At 44.0% G+C, this 19817-nt stretch overlaps 1 protein-coding gene across 9 annotated transcripts in view; it reads left to right on the top strand.

The window, feature by feature from the left end:
- Window positions 1-19817, top strand: part of JADE1 (jade family PHD finger 1) — a 165716-nt gene that overhangs the window by 87782 nt on the left and 58117 nt on the right. The window contains exon 1 of one of the 9 annotated variants that reach the window (XM_081959358.1): window positions 8276-8300. The exons of 2 other annotated variants lie outside the window; for them this stretch is intronic. The gene's annotated coding sequence lies outside the window, so the exon portion shown is untranslated. Of the gene's footprint in view, window positions 1-8275; window positions 8301-10909; window positions 11189-12662; window positions 12699-12759; window positions 12970-13960; window positions 14200-19817 lie in introns of those variants that run through there. 6 more of the 9 variants (XM_081959354.1, XM_081959360.1, XM_081959361.1 and 3 more) reach the window with 6 other exon arrangements.

The following is a 19817-nucleotide window of genomic DNA, read 5'->3' as shown; positions in this document are numbered from 1 at the left end:
AAATGGTCCTTTTAATGTGCACTAATCTCAGTTCATTATGGTAACTCAATAGCCATACAGATGAATATATCATATTTTATTATGCATATGCTTGGTACATCACAGTAGGTTTACCACATCCTGACGATTATATCATTTTCAATCATCAGCCCATATTTTATCTTTTTTTTAAAAAGGACAATAGTAACTATTTAGAGAAGCATAATTAAAGTAGAAGTGCCCATTTTTGATTATTTAGCTATTTTATCATCTTTCATTTTCCAGCAGAGATGGTAGGAGGGGCTACAGCTGGGTTTTGTCTAAGCCTGATTGGGCCAAAGACTGAGGGAAATTTCTTAAAATATCCTCCTTTCCCTCCTGACTCCCAGATTCCTCTCAGTCTTTGGTCCAAGCACTAGCTTTGGCTCCTTCGAGGTATTGTGACTTCTAGATTGTTTCTCTTTCGGTTAATTGGCTAAATCAAATTCTAAATTTCTGGCTGCTGGCCATAGAGACTCTCTTGCCTGTCTCAAGGAGGTAGGATAGCCCTGGATCCTGCCTCTGGGCCTCAGGGAGTCTTGCCTGGTCCCTTGGCCTGCGGGGATGGCAGCCTCCTACCCGAGCAGCCAAGGAGCTTATTGCCGGCTTTTGCCGTGGGCGGCACCCGTGATAGCCTGGCAGGCTCCGAATATCTTCGCACTGTCTACAAATTGCCTTCTGAGGCTTCTAACAGTGCCGCAGCTTGAAGAAACAGCACCACGGCTTTAAACAGCATGTCGCGGCTTGGAGACAGCGTGCCGTAGTTTACATCGCAACCGCAACTTCAAAGGTAGCACCGCGGCTTGTAAAGGAGCTCTGCAGCTTAAAGACAGCCTCACCTTTAACTGATTGCCTTTTCGGACATTGGGGGAGCGTGTGGCTCACTGTAAGCCAGCTGTCGGCCCAGAGTCATTAACCCAGAGGTGCAGCTTCTTCACCATGAAGCACGGTGGCCATTTTGTGCACCCACGTGGAGCCGGCCAATTTGTTTGAAGGTGTCGGTGGCCTGCTTCATGGCTATACATCGAGGCCAGCAGGTTATTGTTGGGAGTGCCTGCTTCGCGGTCATAAACCAAGTCCGGCAGGCGTAAACCAAGACACGTGTAGCTGTTGCTGAGCGGCCTTCTACACTGGCATGAGTCAGACATGTCTACCACAAGCCCTGACCCAGCACAGGCCTCCATGGAGGCCCAGGTCTAGATTACTGTAGAGGGACAGGGCAGGTCCAGAACCAGGGCAGTGGCCTCCAAGCCAACGGCTGACCAACGACCTTCCGGGGCCGCAGTTCGGGATGAACTGAGAAGACAGAAGACCTTGGAGAAGAGAGTGGACAGGGCAGAGAAGCAGGCCCAGGTTGCCAGGCCAGCTCCCTCAGCAGATCCAGATCCCCAATTAGGCCTGGCTCTCATCATTCTGAATCCTCCCAGGGGCTTCAGCCCTTCCTCTCCTTCCATTTCACCGGCTAGGCCTCTCAGTCAGGTGACATCTCCTTCCCCTCCCATTTTGCCTGGATTGCCCACTGGTGGAAGTGGGGATCCTCTAGAGGGTGGTTCTCAAGATTATCTTCAGGCTTCACATCTAGCCCCTCAGGGCCCTACAATGGCAGGGCTGTCTGATGAGGATTTGGAGCTTTTGCCTGAAAGCATCAGGAGGCTCATTTCATCTGCCATTTCAAAAGGCATAGCTTCAGGTCTTTCCCAATGGGGGCATTCCTCCCACGGGGAGGACAGACATCACTCTGAGTCCAGACAATCTTCTTCACATAGGCAGTGTCATGCTCGACCCCCATCTCCCTCAGTGGTCAGCGAAGGGTCAGTTCTAGGGGAGGAAACACACCATGATATGGGATTTTCTGAGGATGAGGACACTATTTCTCCTGATCCTGTGGCCTTCCCTGGTCTCTTCTCTCCCCCTTTGTTCAAGCCTCTTCTCCATAAGGCTAAAAAGACCACTAATATGGGTATGAGAGTTCCACTGTGGCATCCCCTAGGGATCCTAATTTGGCTATGTTTACCAATTCCAACATGAATAAGGAAGAGGTTCCAGCTCCTCCACTATTTCTAGAAGTGATTAAAAACCAGTGGGCCCGCTCTTCCACCCTACCCAATCCTGGGAGCAATGATCGCTGCTTCTACAATATGGAGCAGGCTTTCTCGCAGGCCCTTCAATTGCCCACTGTTGACGCTCCTGTAGCGGCCTTGGCCAATGCCTCGACAGTAGTGTCAGGGGATGTGGCCAATAATTAAAGCCAGAGGACAAGCAGGCGGAACTTACCTTGCGTAAGAACTTAAACGCTTCCGCCTGGGCTATTAAATCTGCTGTGGCGGCATCCTACTTCGAGCGGCAGTCATGTGGCTTCGCCAGCTGCAGGATTGCATTCTGGTCCAGGATGAGTGCCTTCATCAGGACCTCACCAAAATTATTTCTGCCACGCAGTTCTCTGCGGATGCCACTTTATATGCTGTCAAATTCTCGTACCGAGCTTTATCCACCTCAGTGGCATCCAGACGCCTATTGTGGCTGCGCGGTTGGCAAATGGATAATAAATCCAAATGAAACCTAGCAGCAGCCCTGTATTCAGGTACCAATCTTTTTGGAGAATCGTTGGACCCGTTTTTTATCGAGAATAACGATAAGAAGTTCCTTCCCACGAACAGCAAGAAGCTGGAGGCCTGTCCAGCTTCTTACCGTAGGCCTTCCTTCAGGGCCCCTGAGCCAGACTACTGCCAGCAAAGGTACTTCCCATATAGATCTGACAGGCAGAATCAATGCCGTTATACCAGGACTGGGAGGTACCAGGGGCACTCCAAATGGCCCTTTTGCGGGGACAGGCGGTCGCCCATTCCGCAAAGGGAAATGACTCCAACCCGAGTCATCCCATTGGCGGCCACCTGACACTCTTCGCGGCTCAGTGGGATCAGATAACATCAGATGCGTGGGTCAGGTCGACTGTCGGGGAGGGCCTCCATCTGGAATTCCTTTCCTCGCCCCCGACGCTCTTCAGAACCTTTCCCCTGTGTTAGGATCCAGAATGCCGCTGCGTGATGGATCTAGCCATCCAACATTTGCTGGACATTTGGATGATAGAGCCGGTCCTGCTGGTGGAACACGGGTTGGGCCACTACTTCAACCTGTTCATTGTTCCGAAGAGCTTGGGGGGCTGGAGGGCAATTCTGGACCTGAAGCGCCTCATCTCTTACCTGGTTTACAGGTGCTTCAAGTTGTCTTCCCTCAGGTCCATCCTTCTGGGAATCAGGCAGGGGGATTACCTGGCGTCCGTGGACCTAACGGAGGCATATCTTCACATACTGATTCTGCCATCCCATTGCAGATACCTCCGACTCTCACACAACGGGCGCCACTTCCAATATCGGGCCCTTCCCTTTGGATTAGCCTCAGCTCCACGCACATTCACGAAGGTCTTGGCGGCATTGGCGGTTCACCTGCAGGCATCTCCGGTGAGACTCCAATGTTAACTAGACGACATGCTCCTTCAGACACAGTCCCACACACAAGCGGTTCACAATTTACAACTCACCATCCAGACATTATAGTCCACGGGGTTTTCTGTCAACTTCCCCAAGAGTCACCTGTCGCCCTTGACAAAGATCCTTCATCTGGGGGCAATAATAGACTCTGTCACGGGACTGGTTCAACTTTCCTCAGAATGACTCAACAATCTTTTTATTATTTATTTATTTATTTATTTAATTAATTAATTGAAAAGTTTTAATAAATTTTTACAAATTTTTTCCGCTTCCCCTTCCCCTCCCTCCACCCCAAGCCTACCACCCCTCCAAGCCTCCCTCCACCCAACTTCCCAAAGCAAATACAGGGTATAAACCTTTAACAATCATACACTAACATAGGCTAACTAACTAACATCTTTGCTCCCTCTTGTACTTTAACTCCCCTTTTATTAAACCAAATTTAGATAAACTATAACATTCCTTATTCATTCCTATACTAATTAAAGTTCCTTCATCCAATGTTTATTTTAAATATAGTTAGTCCATCTTCTCCATTTCGACTTGTATTTCTCTTCTGAACAGTCTTTCCAATATACTGAAATTTTCACCATCTCTGCTAGATTTACTACCTTTAACGTCCAATCTTGAATGATAACCAGCTCTTCCTTCTTCCCGCAATCTTGTTGCCATTATTAAGTTCAAAATCAACCTAGTCTCTATAAATATACAGTCTTAATTATACCTAGCAAAAACAACTGAGGAGTGAACTTCAAAATGCTTTAGTTTCCTTACAAATCCACCATACATAATAATACATAGCATCAACACAATCACATTTCCATTTAAATTATAAGTTGAGATACACACAAACTAACTTTTTAAGATCTAAAAACTATCTAAAAACATCTTTATCAAAATTTGAGTCTCTATCAAATTTTATTCTTGCATAAATTATCATTTCTTACCCAAATCTTTGTCCGTATTCCCATCATTATTAAAAACTATTGTAAATTCTCCCATTTACCATCTCTATCTATATTTTATGCCCTAATGTTCTTAATTATACTTATATAATCTCCCATTTAAAATTGTAATATAAACTCCTAAATATGTAACCTTTTTTACTATCTCATATCCTATTAATTTTTCTGATTCTTCTTTTGGATTTATCCTGGATCGTGAAACGTTTGTAGTATTCCATTCCTTGTTTCCCTGATAACTAAATTGCATTATCTCTTAATAGTTGTCTCTGTCTGACGATCCATGAACTAACCCGATAAATTTGTTCAGTCTGCCAACCATATTCTGCTTTTAGTTCACCAGTTAACCGAGCGAAAGCTTCTACAAAAGTTTCTTTCAAATTTTCTTCGTTATATTCTTTCAAACCTCTTATTCTCAAAACAAATTCCATCACTGTGTATTGTATCATTGTAACTTCTGCCTCTGATTTTTCAATCTTGATTTGAAGCTCATCGACTTTATTCTCCAAATTCCCATTAGACTGAGTGATTTCTTCCACCCTATCGCCCAATGATGTTGCAAAAACAAATGAACCCTTAAACACATTCACTGTAGCCTCTCTTATTTGTGGATTACGGGTTTGAATTAAGTCCTTAATTTCAGACATTTCATCAGACACATTTTTAAGGGCAGTTGCAATCCCCTCCTGCAAAAACAAAACTTGTGTCTCCAAAGCGCCCCGGAGAGCTTCAAATGTCACCATTTGTGTATCCGTTCCAGCACTCTTAGAGCACTTATATTGGTTAGTTTTAAAAGCATTTCCGAATATCCAAATCACACTTTCCAGCAACCAATTTATTGAGTCCAGAAAGTCCACTTAATCCCCAAGGTTGTTAAATCTTGTAACTTTAGACATGAGCTCTTGAGGTTTTTAGCGACGATAACAAACAATTAACAAATACTTTCCTTTTAAGTTTCGCTTTGATCACACCCTTTGACTTGCAGACGCCATCTTTATTACCCTTTGTTCTTTTCAATTTTCACAGAAGGAAGTAAAACTGCATCGGAGTTAAGGTTTGTGCTCGCAATTATAAAAATTTGTACTTGCTTTGTCTGCTTTTTATTCAAATGTAGATAAGCATTGATTGCATGGGGTGGTCGCGACATTTTGTTTCTGCTGCAGCAGAAGCGTCTCGAGATGCGGAGCTTTGTCGGGCTGCTGGGGACCTCTCACCCTTCTCATCACAGAATTACTCCTGCGGGTTTATGGGGGGCTCTACCCTTAATGCCCGGCTGCTCTCCTCCCCCTCTTTTCCCGAGGGGAGAGTTTTCAAGCCGCTTGACAGCTGGTTTACGCTGTTCTAGCAGTTTAAACGCGATCTCGAGGCTGGAGTTCCCAGAGAAACATCTTCCAACACCTACGGTGCCACCCGGAAGCCTCGACTCAACAATTTTCAAGCACTGGCACGTCAGGTCCGTGCAAGTTGGTCCATTTCAATCTTGACCTTGGCCCGCCTATTGGGCAAGATGGTGTCGTGCATAGAGATAGTATCCTAGGCCCGTCTTCACTCCCGACCACTACAATGGGTGCTCATCCCCTTTCAACAGCAACGCATGATCAACTCCCTGAGGGCCATTCCCCTGTCACCAGGTCTTTGTCTCTCTCTGCGGTGGTGGCTGTCTCCTGCCCTACACTGGGGGTCGGAGATTTGGGAGCCAGATCGGATTACATTGGGGGGCATTGATGGACTCCAAATTGGTGCAGGGTTGTTGGACGATCTCAGACCTGCGCCACAACATCAATTGGCTGGAGCTGATGGAAGCTCTCCTGGCCCTCCTTCATTTCTGGGACTCAATTCTGAACCGCCACATGCTTCTCCTGATGGACAATGTAGCCACAAAGGCTCACATAAACCGTCAAGGGGGCACCTCCTCTGGCTGGAGGCTCTGAAAGCATCTGGTGTCAATAACATCAGAATACATATCCGGTCTGGCCTACCATCAGGCCAATTGGTTGAGCCGCGCGACAGTCGACAACAGCGAATGGCAGTTGATTCCCAAGCTGTTTCTAAGGATCTGTCTTCGCTTCGGCACACTGTTGGTGGACTTGTTCGCGAGCCCAGCAAATGCTCAACTGCCATGATTCTTCTCCCGCTTCCCAGCCTGGAATGCAGAAGGGACAAATGCTCTCAGGAGCAGATGGCCTCCAGGCCTACTCTATGCCTTTCCCCCTCTCCCACTAAGCCCGAGGAGCCTGAGGAAGATAGTGGTAGAGAGGGCTCACATTATCCTAATAGCACCATACTGGCAGACGTCCCTGGTTTGCGGACCTTGTCCAACTGTCCATCTCTCCCCCATGGTGGATCCCTCAGTAGGTGATCGCCCTGCGCTAGGGGGTCCTGGTCCACCCGGATCCCCAGTGGCTCCACTTGACCGCCTGGCACTTGAGCGGCGCCTTCTGAGGAACGCAAACCTCTCTGCCAGGGTCATTTCCACCATTGAGGCCTCCAGGCACCCGTCGACCACCCGTATTTACAATGCATCGTGGTTGGCGTTCTCCAACTGGTGTGTGTCAGCTGGCATTGTTGCCGCCAAGGCCTCAGTGCCTCAAGTCCTCGATTTTTTGCAAGAGGGTTTAGATGAGGGGCTGGTTCCTAGCACGCTCCGTAGACAAGTGGCAGCCTTGTCCTCTGTTCTGGCGGGGGATGGGCATTTTCCTTTATCTCAGGTTCTCCTAATCAAGAGGTTTCTAAAGGGAGGGGCTAACATCCGCCCTCCCCCCTATACCACTTCCCCATGTGGGATCTCCCTCTAGTCCTTAGGGCATTGACTGGGGCTCCATTCGAATCATTGGGAACGGTACATTTGAGATTCCTTGCACTTAAGGTGGCTTTTCTAGTGGCCGTGACATCTGCTAGGCAGATTTCTGAATTGGGGGCATTGTCCTCCAAAGATGACCTTTGTCAATTCCATCAGAATAGGGTGATCCTCCGTTTGGACCGACCTTCCTCCCATAGATCAATTCTCCCTTTCAAAGGGTCAGGAGGTCATTCTTCCCAATTTTTGTCCAGCTCCTTCTCGTGAGAGGGAATGTCCTTGGCACCGACTGGACGTCTGTCGCGTGTTGTGTATTTATCTGCGATGCACGGCACCGATTCATCGGTCTGAGGCTCTCTTCATATCTTTTCAGCCTGGTTCCCTAGGGGCCAGGGTCTCCTCTGCCACTATCGGTCGATGGTTACGACAGGCTATCACTGCCGCTTATGAAGCCTCAGGTCATCCACCTCTGGCGGGGATTACGGCCCACTCTACTCGGTGTGCTGCCACAAAGGCAGCTTGGGCCATCAGGGCCCTGTGCGAGGATATCTGTCAGGCAGCCACCTGGGCCTCTCCAATGTCCTTTGTCCGTCACTATCGTCTGGATAGTTTTGCATCAGTAGAGGCGTCCTTTGGACGTAGGGTCCTGCAAAGAGTAGCGACCGCCCCTTCCCCGGGACCTAATTCCCTCCCTGGAACTTAGCTTGGGTATGTCCCAGCTGTAGCCCCTCCCACCATCTCTGCCGGAAAAGGAACGTTGATCCTTACCTGAATGTCTCTTTTCGGCAGGATGGTGGGAGGGGCTACATTCCGCCCTAGTTAATTATTCTTAGTGCTCAGAACTGTGAAACGCAGTTGGCGCAGTGGCGTTTCTTATTATTGTCTTTCAGCTTCTTCATGTGACCTCGAGGAATCTGGGAGCCAGAAGGGAAAGGAGGATACTTTAAGAAATTTCCCTCAGTCTTTGGACCAATCTAGTTTAGACAAAATCCAGCTGTAGCCCCTCTTACCATCCTGCCGAAAAGAGATGTTCAGGTAAGGACCAATGTTCCTTTTTTCAAATTTGCAAAAATAGCCTTGGCGTTAGCAATTCCCCTTCTTCTCCTCATTCCCTTAACTCATATATGTTCAAAATAAACATCATAAAAATATTTTGTACACCAATGTGCACAACTTACTTTAAAAAATGAATTCTACTTTGGCTTTATCTTCCTTTTCTTTTTATCTTTTGAGAACAGGACAGCCAATTTCTTGTCTAATAATCAGAAGGAAATCTGATTCTGAGGACACCGAAGGGATGTGTAAAAGTCTAGTGTGCCAATCTTGCAGATAACATCCAAGTCATGGCTGTCTAGGAACATTGTGAATTTGTCACAACTATCTTAATGCATATTGTAATAAAATGCTTCGTTGGAAGATAATTTCTTCATTGTTTCAAAATTCAAGAATACTGGCATGATGGGAGATTCAACAATGAAATTCTTGAATTCTTTTCTTTTTTTTAAGAATATGCATCCAGATGTACAAAACTCCTGTGTGCATGCTCGAAGTATAAATGAAAGGAATACAAAGTTGAGATTGGCAGGATAAGTATGCAAAAATTCTAGCACATTCTGTCATGATTTGCTAACAATTGTAAATGGTTAAATGACGAATTTGTTTACAATGAAGCATAAGATTGTGTGCATGATGAGGCACTGCAGTTCTATAGGCAACCAGCCAGAAAAATTGTATAATATAAAAATTGCTTAGTCTGAATATAACGTAGGGGGGAAAAAACTATTCTTATAATGAGACAGAACAGATATCCAGAGATTAAAATGTTTGATATAGTTTTCATATTGATTATTTCTTTTTGATGAAGTAGCAATGGAAGGAGAAAACTATTGCCTTTATTATCTGGGCATAACTCTCTTGAGTTAACAACTATCTAGTTAACAACTGCTAGCAGCTGGAATTTTTTTTTTTACTTTTTCCCACACAATAAATGTTCTTATTGGATTTTTTTTAAAGCTTTTTCCTATCAAGTCAGATGGAATGAAATTCAGAATCCAGTAAGTTAAAACATAAATTACTGTGCAATTAATACCAAAATACTATTAATACTATCAAATTGATAGTTTAAAACACGGACATCAAACTCGCTGTGTCACGTTGGTGTCATGTGATGTTTCGTAACATTTTTCCCATTCGCAGAGCTGGGATGGGCATGGTCTGCGTGTGACACATCTGGCCCGTGGGCCGTCAGTTTGACACCCCTGATTTAAAACCTGGTGATAAAAGTGAGTCTTTACAACTTTTTAAAATTTTGAAATAGTGGGAAATTAAAACAACACCTGACATCTGCAATGCACCTTAGTTATAGCATAAATTTAAACTATTCAATGAATTTCCTGAATCTTACTACAGTCTTGGGAGAAATCTTTCTACATGGATCTTCTAGAGGTAATGAATAGAACAAAGAAGGTTCCATGTCTGCAGTGTAAATGTGATTCTAAAGCAGGCTTAGTATATGTGCATGAAAAGGACTTTAATGTATCTTTGTAGGTGTATCTTCTAGGACAGGGATCCCCAATCCCTGGGCCATAGACCAGCACCGATCCGTGGCCTGTTAGGAACCGGGCCACACAGCTGGAGGAAAGCAGCGAGCAAGCGAACCCTACTGTAAACTGTGCACGCGTGGGAGCTGGGTTGCACACTCTTCTTCCTCAACCTGGTCTGTGGAAAAATTGTCTTCCACTACACCGGTCCCTGGTGTCAAAAAGGTTGGGGACTGCTATTGTAAGAGGTCTTCTTATGATGTTTGTTCAGACCCAGATTTTAACTCGCAAGGAGTTTCATCCCTCTATTCTAGTTTTTTCTTCACTTTAATGGCAGAGATCAGTCTGATGGAATGAGCCAGGTAAATGGGAACATAGATAATCTGCAAAATGTCCCATTAGACAAGACTGCTGTGATGATTGTCTATTGTTGCTCTAGAGTTGGCAGTGCCAAAATTAAATAAGAGACTTACTGTATACTAAAAAAAATCAAAGCACACATATCAATTATAATAAAATAACTTTGGAGGAAGGAAGCTGATTAATGGATGCCTCTCACCTAGTTCAAAACTCCTTTCTCTGGCACACAGACTGTTACCCGCCCAAACAATTTAAACCATCCAAAGAGGATCCCAAATAGAAAATTGTACGTCTGCATATGTTTCCATGGCTACTTTTGTGTTTTTATTCTCTAAAATAATATCCCATTTTTTATGACAGGCAAATGGTGTGTTGTTTTAAAGAAAGTAGTCTTCCCATGTGTCAGCTAGAGAGCCTTTTTCTTCCTTTTATAAAACAGCTGACAATATTGGGATGTGCACATTTTCCCTGCACCCGTTCCGCTATACATTATTCCTCTTTCCCCAAAAGGCAGGTCCCTCGATGCAAAACTCCAGAAGAGATAGTACCTCTGTTTCTGTTAATGGAGCATGACATCTTCAGCTTGCTGGGCTGCAAAGAGTTAAAAGCAGACAGTTTCCAAGTGCAATGGTTTCCCTGTCCCTCCCTCCCGCTCCCTCTCTCTTTTTCTTCCTCCTCCTCCTCCCCACCCTATTTCTGTCTCTCTTCTCCACCCCCTCCCTCTAGTTTTGGCAGGGGATTAAAGTAGCTCCCCCCTGTGGCAGCAGTGACCCAGAAATGAGTTTGATTCACAGAGTCCTTCCTCCATAACAAGTAAAAACGTCAGTCAGAGTGAGAGGCTCTCGCTCTCTTTTACCCTCGGTGTGAGTGTGTATGTGTGTGTATGTGCGTGTGCGAGTGTGAAGAGAGACACAATCTGCTCCCATTCTCCAATGCTTGTCTGAACTCATGAGGCAGCACGGAGCCCTTCGCGCAGAGAAACTCCAACCTGACTGGCAACCATCTCGGCGGCAACAGCAGCAGGTAACTGGCCAGGCAGTTCCTTACGTTCGCCTTTCCGCCCGTCGCCGCAGAAGGAGCTGCCTTGCACAGCCATATTTGATGTGTGGTGGTGGGGCTTTTTTTTTTTTTGGTCGCTTAGCTTTGGAGTTCTCCAGAAGCAGCTAGAGAGCAATTTAATGCCGAAGGTCGCTGCCTAGTGGAAATAATATAGTACGTCATTAATATGGCGCCAAAAGATTTCCTTCTTGATAGGGAGCAAAAAGAGGAGGCAGTTGAGTTGCAGCTTCGCTATCCCATAAGCAACTTGTACATTGCTGGGGAGGAAGGGGGTGGGGGCAAGGGAGGAGGAAGGAAAAAGAAAAACCCGATTATTTTGGAACGTTTCAGAACATCCGAATTGGAGGGGGAGGGGGAGAGGAGTTAAGGGCTGGCTGTATTTTCTGTCGCTGCAGACTTCGCTTTTGGCAAACCAGAAGCTTCTTAGGATGAACCAGATGAATGATTCGGCTTGCAGAGTGATTAATAATAAGAATAAAGATGACAATAATGTTGGGCTCTTCCTTCCGGACTTAGGGGCTATTTTGTAATCGATCCAGAGACTTTTGCCACAGTTCTCTTTGTGGGTGAGGAGGACGGGCCACCCTAAAAAACGCATCCACGCTGAATGAAAGGGAGGGAGATCAGCCGTAACGGAAAAGTGAGGCGCGTTTTAACAACTTGGAAGACAGATGGCAATGGCAGAGCACAGGTCCTTTTTAGACAGCTTTAAAAAGCAGGGGGAGGGGTAGCCAGAATCTGTCGCCGTGTCATCCACATGTTCGGAATATCCGTTGCAGTAATTCAAGGGCAAGAAGGATACGGAAGGATAAGATGATAAACACCTTTTACTGACAAATGCTCCTTTTCCTAATCAGATTTGGCTCCAAATTTGCTTGGAAGCCATGGTACGGCTATTTTTGTCAAGTGATATATATTGACAAAATATATATGGTCATGAACTTAATGCAGTTCGGGAGACTATATTTCTAGAGACGAGCATTTTAGGGGATTTTTAGTTAAAAGGGCAGCTGGATTCCTTAAAAACAAAAAAAAAAAAAAACACCCAGCCTGATACTCTCACCAGAAGCCCGAAATGCTTTTCCCGCGCCTGTTGGGCTGCAAGTGGGAAGACCCCGAAACTGCACGTGTTAAGGAAGTGTGAGCATATGGATGGCATGAAAACAAGGGGTGTGTGGCGGTGCGTTTAGCAACGGAGCGTGTTGTTCAACCACTACTCTGCTGGGTGGCAGCAGATTGTCAATGCTCAACGTCGCTGCTCCTGGCGTAAATGATTAACGCAGCGAGAGGGAAAGAGAGGGGACGAAACGTGGAATGTTGCCTGGGATTCGAAGCTCTTCAGAAGAGTCTCATTTGCTACACTTATTAGCCCCTCCGCTTCCGTAAGGAGGCGGGGTTTCTCCGCTGGGCTAGGCTCGAAGGCAAGGAATCTTGGGTGGTTGGCAGAATAGCCGGCCGGCGGGTCAACAGGCAGGTGCGCGGCGTCAGCAAAAAACCTGAACTTCTCCATTCTTTCTCAGCAATCTTACTCCTCCCTTTTTACCGAAGGGGGGGGCACTTAAATACCTGCGCCGTTGCTGTGCAGCCACGAACACTCGCAAGTGTGTGTGTGTGCAAACTTTTCAAAGCACTCTTCACCCCGAGGGTTAGAATTTGTTCTCAAATCCCTCTGAATGAATTAGTCGCGGAGCTTGCCAGTTGCTTCTCAGTAGAGTCGTGAAACACTACCGCGGGGCTTTTCAGAGGTAACGTCGGATGCTGGTGGACTAGTCTTTCCCCCCCCTCCCTCCCCATTTGGAAAATCGTAGAGGGGTAGCGCGATGGTAATGCAGTGCTTCGGATTAGAAACGTCAGAAGGTGCACCAGAGCGGTCTGAGCTAAGAAACCCCCGATTTGCGACGTTACTTATTAACGGGGATAAAATAGGTCAAAGAAGGGTGGATAGGACGGGCGGAACTCAAGCTCAGTTGGAGGGATGTGGAAACATGTTTCTCTCTCCGCATCAAGGCAAAGAAAATGGATGTAGACGATGGTGTGTTCAAATAGCTACTTCTCTCCCACCGAACGGGCCGTGGTCGGCTCCTCCCGCCTTCAGGAGGAGCGATGTGGGTGGGAGAAAGAAAATGCATCAAGCGGTTTGATGAAATTAGACAAAGCCCCCCGGGGCCTTTTCTGCATGCCCATCACCTTACCACTTTCTACCTTCGATCTTTGCAAGATGCTGGAGAAGCGTTTACGTTTCTAGTCCCTTTCAATCATCCTTTATTACGGGGCTTCTATCTTAGGTCCTTTTCCCCCCTCCCCCCTCTCTCCCATCGCTTCTCTCTAGCGAGTGGGGACTAGAGGGCGTTGATTTGTTTGCAACTGCTTGCTGGATGGTTTCCTCTGACGGGGTGATACAGTTTCCAGAACTGTCGAGTGGTGGGAGGAGAGAGACGGGCGAACTGCGGGGTGGGAGCAAAAAAGCAGGGCCTGGGAAATATTCGAGGCTCCTGCCGCTCAATCCACGGACCCTCCCCTCCCTCTTTCCCCCAGACGTTACAACATGGAGATCAAGGAAGGAGGGTGGGGGATCGGGCTGCGTTACAGCTTTGCGCGAGCAGCGATGGATTTGGGAAGCAAAGCTCCGCCGGGAGCACCAAGTTTGATTTGCAACCGGGGCTGTGCGGATTGGTGCAGCTGGGAGAGAGGGCGGAGCGGAAGAAGAGAGACGAGGGTGCGCCGCGGGGGCTTGATCAGTTTCAAATGCGGAGACTTGTAACGGCAATGTTGCTGGTGTTTGGCTGGTCAGCCCCCTCTCCAACCCCCCGCCCCCAAACTCGGTTCGCAGACCTTCCTCTGGAGAGGAGGCTTGTTCTTTCTGTACTATCCGTCTACTTAACTCTTGCGGTTTAAGATGTTCCTGCATTCACCGAGTGATGGGATTGAAAAGATCGCGTAACAGCGACCTTTCACCTGTGGAATTGGAAAAATTGGTGAGCTGCTGGTATAGGACTGGCGTAGCTTTTTGCTGTAGTCTCCTAATTCGGATGCTGATGATGAGAAAGAATGAAATCTGTGACTTCTAAGATCCTACATCTAGAAATGTCATCAGGAAGCTAAGATCCAGCTTGAAAATTATTCCCTTTCGTTTCCCAAATAAGAACCTGCCTGTTAAATCAAGGCCAAGGGGAGAATCCATTCTTTGAAGGCAAACAGATTTGTGGGATTTCTTGGGATCTTTGACCCACTCCCAAGAAGCTCAAATCAGTGAAATGTGTTCACAAACTAATTCTTGTGGGTACTTAATTTTGCAGAGAGAAGTGGTGTAGGTTATATTTACAACAGAGTACTAAAAGTCACTTTAGGTAGATACTTATCTTAGATGACAATCTGATAACTCTTAAGTAGACCTATAGGTAAAGTTACATTCTTTTAGCATTTAAAATAGTGAATGTACAACTTCTAATTATTTCATAGAGATGCTACAGATTAGGTTGTTGTAGATTTTGTATCTTCAGAATGTATGTCTTGAAATATTCATATTAATTAAAGTAACATACAAAGAATAGCAACTTGGCTGTTGAATTTTTGGATTTATTCATAGGATACCGAGTACAGGTAGGCTTTGACTTACAGCAGTTTGTTTAGTGCCCATTTTAAATTACAATGACACTTAAAAGAGTGACTTATGAATATTTTTCATACTTGTGACTGTTGCAACATCCTCAAAATTTAGCCACTTGGCAATTGACTTACCATATATTTATGACAGTTGCAGTGACCTGGGGTCATGTGCTCACGTTTTGCAACCTTCTGACAGGCAATGTCAGCGAGAAAGGTAGATTTATTTAACAACTGTTACTAACTTAATAACTGTAGTGATTCACTTAACTGTGGCAAGGAAGATGGGGTAAAACTCACTTAACAAATGTCTCAGCAAAACAAATTTTGGGCTCAAATGTGGTTGTAAGTCAAGGACTATCTGTACACCATTGTGATACATAATTGTAAATACAGCTTAGAATCAAATAGATTTTCATTGCTCTTAATGGATGCCATAAACACAATGTGGACAGACTTGCTAAAGTTAAATTGTCATTGCTACAGTTTGGTTCAGCTGATCTGGAAAAAAGTATGTATTTACACCATCTTCTGCAGATACCCAGGCTTGTATGTCTGTTCTCTATTAATAGTAGTTCTGTAGTCTAAGAGTGGTCCCAAATGTTTCTGGCTCTGCGGACTGACAGGGGAGAGGGGATGGTTTCATACTTGTGCAAATAAAGTGTTGCATGCTTGCCTGCCATTTGCGTGGCCCAGTTCCCAATGAGGTGGACCAGCAAAAGGCTGTGGACCAGGGATTTTGGACCCCTGTTCTAAAATGCGTTCTGTCCTGTTGAGAAATTTCCACTCAAAGATACACTATGCAACAAATGATATAGATTTTCAAAACAGACTTCTGTAGTCTGAAATTTTCAGTCCAGTTCTACTGATATTAACATAGATGCTTAAACTAAAATCACAAAAGTTTTCTTCCTGCTTCTTTCATTTGGTATTGTATAGCAAAATCAATCACATGTGGCTGTGGCGTCGGATTTTATTTCTTACTGAAATGTATTCAGGTGATGAATTCTCTCATACCATTAATCACCAAATAAATCTGATGGGGAAGAGCTAGCTTAATCTAGATAGATAGATAGATAGATAGATAGATAGATAGATAGATATAATCCAGTTTACTTCTGCCAAAATCCTTGATAGTTGGTCAAATCAAAGAAATGAATACATTATTTGGTGATCACTGCAATCAATAGACAGAAAAACACTTATTTCTTTGACATATTAATATTTTGTAATGCCAAAATATTTCCTGAAATATATTGAGAACTTATGTGGGGATTTATTATTTTGTGTTCTTATTTTGTTTATGTTAAATCCCAACCAGAAAATGCAGTTCTGACTGTCAAAATGTTTGAAACTGAGTATTTGGCACAGCTCATGTTACTTCAATACTACTGTGCTTTGCAGGACAAGATTCTTATTGCATTTTTGTGCTGCTCCTGTAGTGGTTTTATGCAGTTTATTTTAGAGTTTATTTTAACACTGCTTCTAGTTAATGATTTGTCAGAACTAGAATTATAAATCCTTTTTACCCAGAGGTTTATGGAAGTCATTAAAATTACTCTAGGAGGAAACAGTTAATTCAGTCAGCAAAGAGCAATCTTATTAATTTGGTTTGGGCAATTCCAATGCTTTCTGAACTCTCACTGGAGGTTATTGACAGGTGGGAAATGGTAGGGAGAAATGGCAACTTTTCCAGTAGGAAATACATTTAGACATCTCTGTTTTAATGGATTCATTTCTAAATGGCTAAGGTAAATACTTTCTGCAGTATTATTTTGTATAGGGAAGCTGATGGTAAAACATTTGCAGGTTTTTTAAAAATTTAGTGATGTTATTACAATCTAAGGGAAAGGCGCATAACTTTTGGGGCCCAACTGCCATACTTGGTCTCTGAATGTCATTCAAAGAGCCTCATTAAAAATACAGAATGGGTTTAATATAATTTTATATTTATTATTCCTTGTAGTATAAAAATACACTATTATTTCCATGTGTTAATCCCTTCCATTTCCCATTTCATTTACAAAGCATTTTAGCAATTTTCTGACAGCATCTAAGGATTGTGTGACCATTCATGGCCCTGGTTTCTCAGTTTGCATATTTTTAGATTAAATAATTATGTGATCAGAAATTTGAATGCTTATTTTGAACTTTTTTGGAGAAGTAGGAGCAGGTATGATATAGAAATGAAGGTCTATAGCAGCGATGGCGAACCTTTTTTGGCTCGCGTGCCACAAGTGAGGGCAGCGCAGGGGGGTCATGTGTGGGCGTGCCGCACCCATAATGCAATGCACGCACAACAGGTGCGACCCCCCCATTTTTACATACTTTTTTCGCCCTCCCCAGGCTCCAGAGGCTTTATAGGAGCCTGGGGAGGGCGAAAAGAGCCTCCCACGCCCCTCTGGAGGGCCTCCGGAGGCTTCGGGACCATCCGGAGGTTTCCCTAAAGCCTTCGGAACACTTAAAATGACCCTCCAAGCAAACCGGAAGTGACTTCCGGATTGCTCGGAGGGTCGTTTTAAGCATTCCGAAGGCTTTAGGGACCGTCCGGAGGCTTCCCTGACGCATTCAGGCTGGCCAGCTGACAGGGCAGCGCCTCACGTGCCCTGACAAATGGATCCGCGTGCCACCTGTGGCACTCGTGCCATAGGTTCGCCATCACTGGTCTATAGCATGCTACTAATATCAATTTCTTTCCTTTATCAGTTTATTAGATTATTATATGAGGGGAAACCAAGATAATGTTGCAATGAATCCATCAAAATGGCCAAGGAGAAAGACTTATATAAAGAAATAAATTCATAACTTTCGGAAATAGTACATGAGACATTTATTTATTTATTTATTTTAAATATGTGTATAACCTCAGGGGAAGAGCGTCCCATAGGGCAGGAGCTGCCATGGAGAAGTACATATCCTAGTTCTCATTAGATGCCAATATTTAAGGAAAGGAATTAGGAGCGTGTCCACCTTGACTAACCCGATAGGACAGATAGATGTCCTTAAGGAAAGGCGGTCCTGCAAATACATGAGATGAGGCATGAGACAGATTTTCATGTTGTAGAAACAACACTTGTTCTTTTAGGGTCTTGTAATAAAGAGATAAAATAGTTGGTAATTGTAAATGTTATTAAATCAATATGATGGTATTTTCAGGTTTATTGTTTCAAATTGACAGTCCCACACTACATTTAAAGGATATTTTTATTGTGATTATTGAAAGAAATGAATACTGCTCTGTGTTTCTTATATTTTAGAACTTGATATTTCTCCCCCTATTATTTTATTCAGCAATTGTTTGAGTCATGTTGAAGAGTAAGTTAACTGAAATCTTATTAGAGTTTAGGAATTTGAATTATTTTTCTGTCTTAACCCATATGTGGTTTTCAGTAATTAACTGAAAGTCACATAATTTTCAATCCTGAGCTATAAATATTCTCCTTTACTGGCATCAGTGTTTGGCATATTCTTAGGTACATTATTTATTGGTGCACCAAAATGTTACATTAACTTTGCAGAATCTTCCTTGATTCTTCCTTGGGCTAAAATATCTTATTAACTTGCTAACAGGCCATGATTATTTTGTATTTAAATTAAGAAGAAAAAAAAACCAAGCACTTTTTTTTTATTCCACAGAAGCAATTAATGGTGCTCAGCATACTGCTCAGTGTATTGTTTTTGTTAGGGATGTAACCCTAGGCTTGGCTTGGCAATGTATATAAGCTATGATTACTTTACTGTTACTTTAAATGCTTAAGAGATGTAATTGGTTTGTTACCTCAAGCAGCTATAAGAGGGAGCCAGAATGGCTGTTAGCTCTCTGTTTTGTTAGAAGCTGGTCGGTGTATTCTGAGGTATTGTGGTTTGCTACTGTTAGCTATACTTTGTGTGTTAGACTGACTCTTTTGATAACTGAATTACTGAACTGTGTATGACTTGGACTGTTAACCGGACACGGAATACTTCTATATTTCTACATAGCAAACTTCTATATTTTTATACTATTCAGTGTCTCTGTAAGCTGGTTTGTGCGTGTTATTCCATATCACGCTCATTACGCTTCTCTGCATACTTGCTCTAACGGGGAGCTTAATTACTTAACAGTTTTGTCATTGTAGTACAATTCCCAAAGTTTGAAAAAAAGCTAAATAACTGAAAAACTTAATGTTGATTATCATGGCGGCACAACCTAATTGAAGTAATTATTTTAGAAACTGATAACCGTATAACACCATAGAGAGGCTTCCACAGTCATACAAAGTGTAGGTAACTTTTCGTAAGTAATTCCTTTTTAAGTATATAAACTTCTGCAGGTCATGTTATGTACCAAACTAATTTTTAAACTCTTAGCAGTCTGTGGGCTAGTGGGTGACTCCAGGAAACCTATTATACTAGCATAATGTATCTACTTAAATCATGCACACACATACACACATCACATATATGCATACATACATACATAATATATAATATAGAGGGAGAGAGCGCTATCATTTGCTCTGTTGGAAGAGCTAGACCAACTACACCTATCCCATAATCAAGATCTGGAAGAACAACTGGATGTGCAGCCAATAACTGAAGTTGGAATGTCATCACCACCCTCTCTATTACAAAGCTGCTGATATGGGGCGTAAGATTATGGGTAAACTAGCTACAATCAATCTTTGAGACAAATTACCAAGGCTCAGCAGAAAGGTACCATCAGATAATATGTTAGAAGATGTCAACAGGGCCCTCACAACAATCCCTATTATCATGATAACTCAGATCAATGAGCTGTTACACACTACATCTGCTGTAATCCTGGAAATGCTTGGCTAGAGAATCAAGAGTACACCCCACCCACCACTCCCAATGTTAATGTTAGAGATCAAGGCAACTCGGGAGAAAGGTTAGCCAGATTGTAGAATTACAGAAAGGTGTGAAGATTAGGGATAACACTTAGTACTGAAAAAAATACCAGAGCCTGACTCCATCTGTAGTCATTGAG

Source organism: Natrix helvetica, assembly GCF_964273705.1.
Source record: "Natrix helvetica genome assembly, chromosome: 7".
In the NCBI taxonomy this organism is placed as follows: Eukaryota; Metazoa; Chordata; class Lepidosauria; order Squamata; family Natricidae; genus Natrix; species Natrix helvetica.
This window is presented reverse-complemented; position numbering and strand designations above follow the sequence as displayed.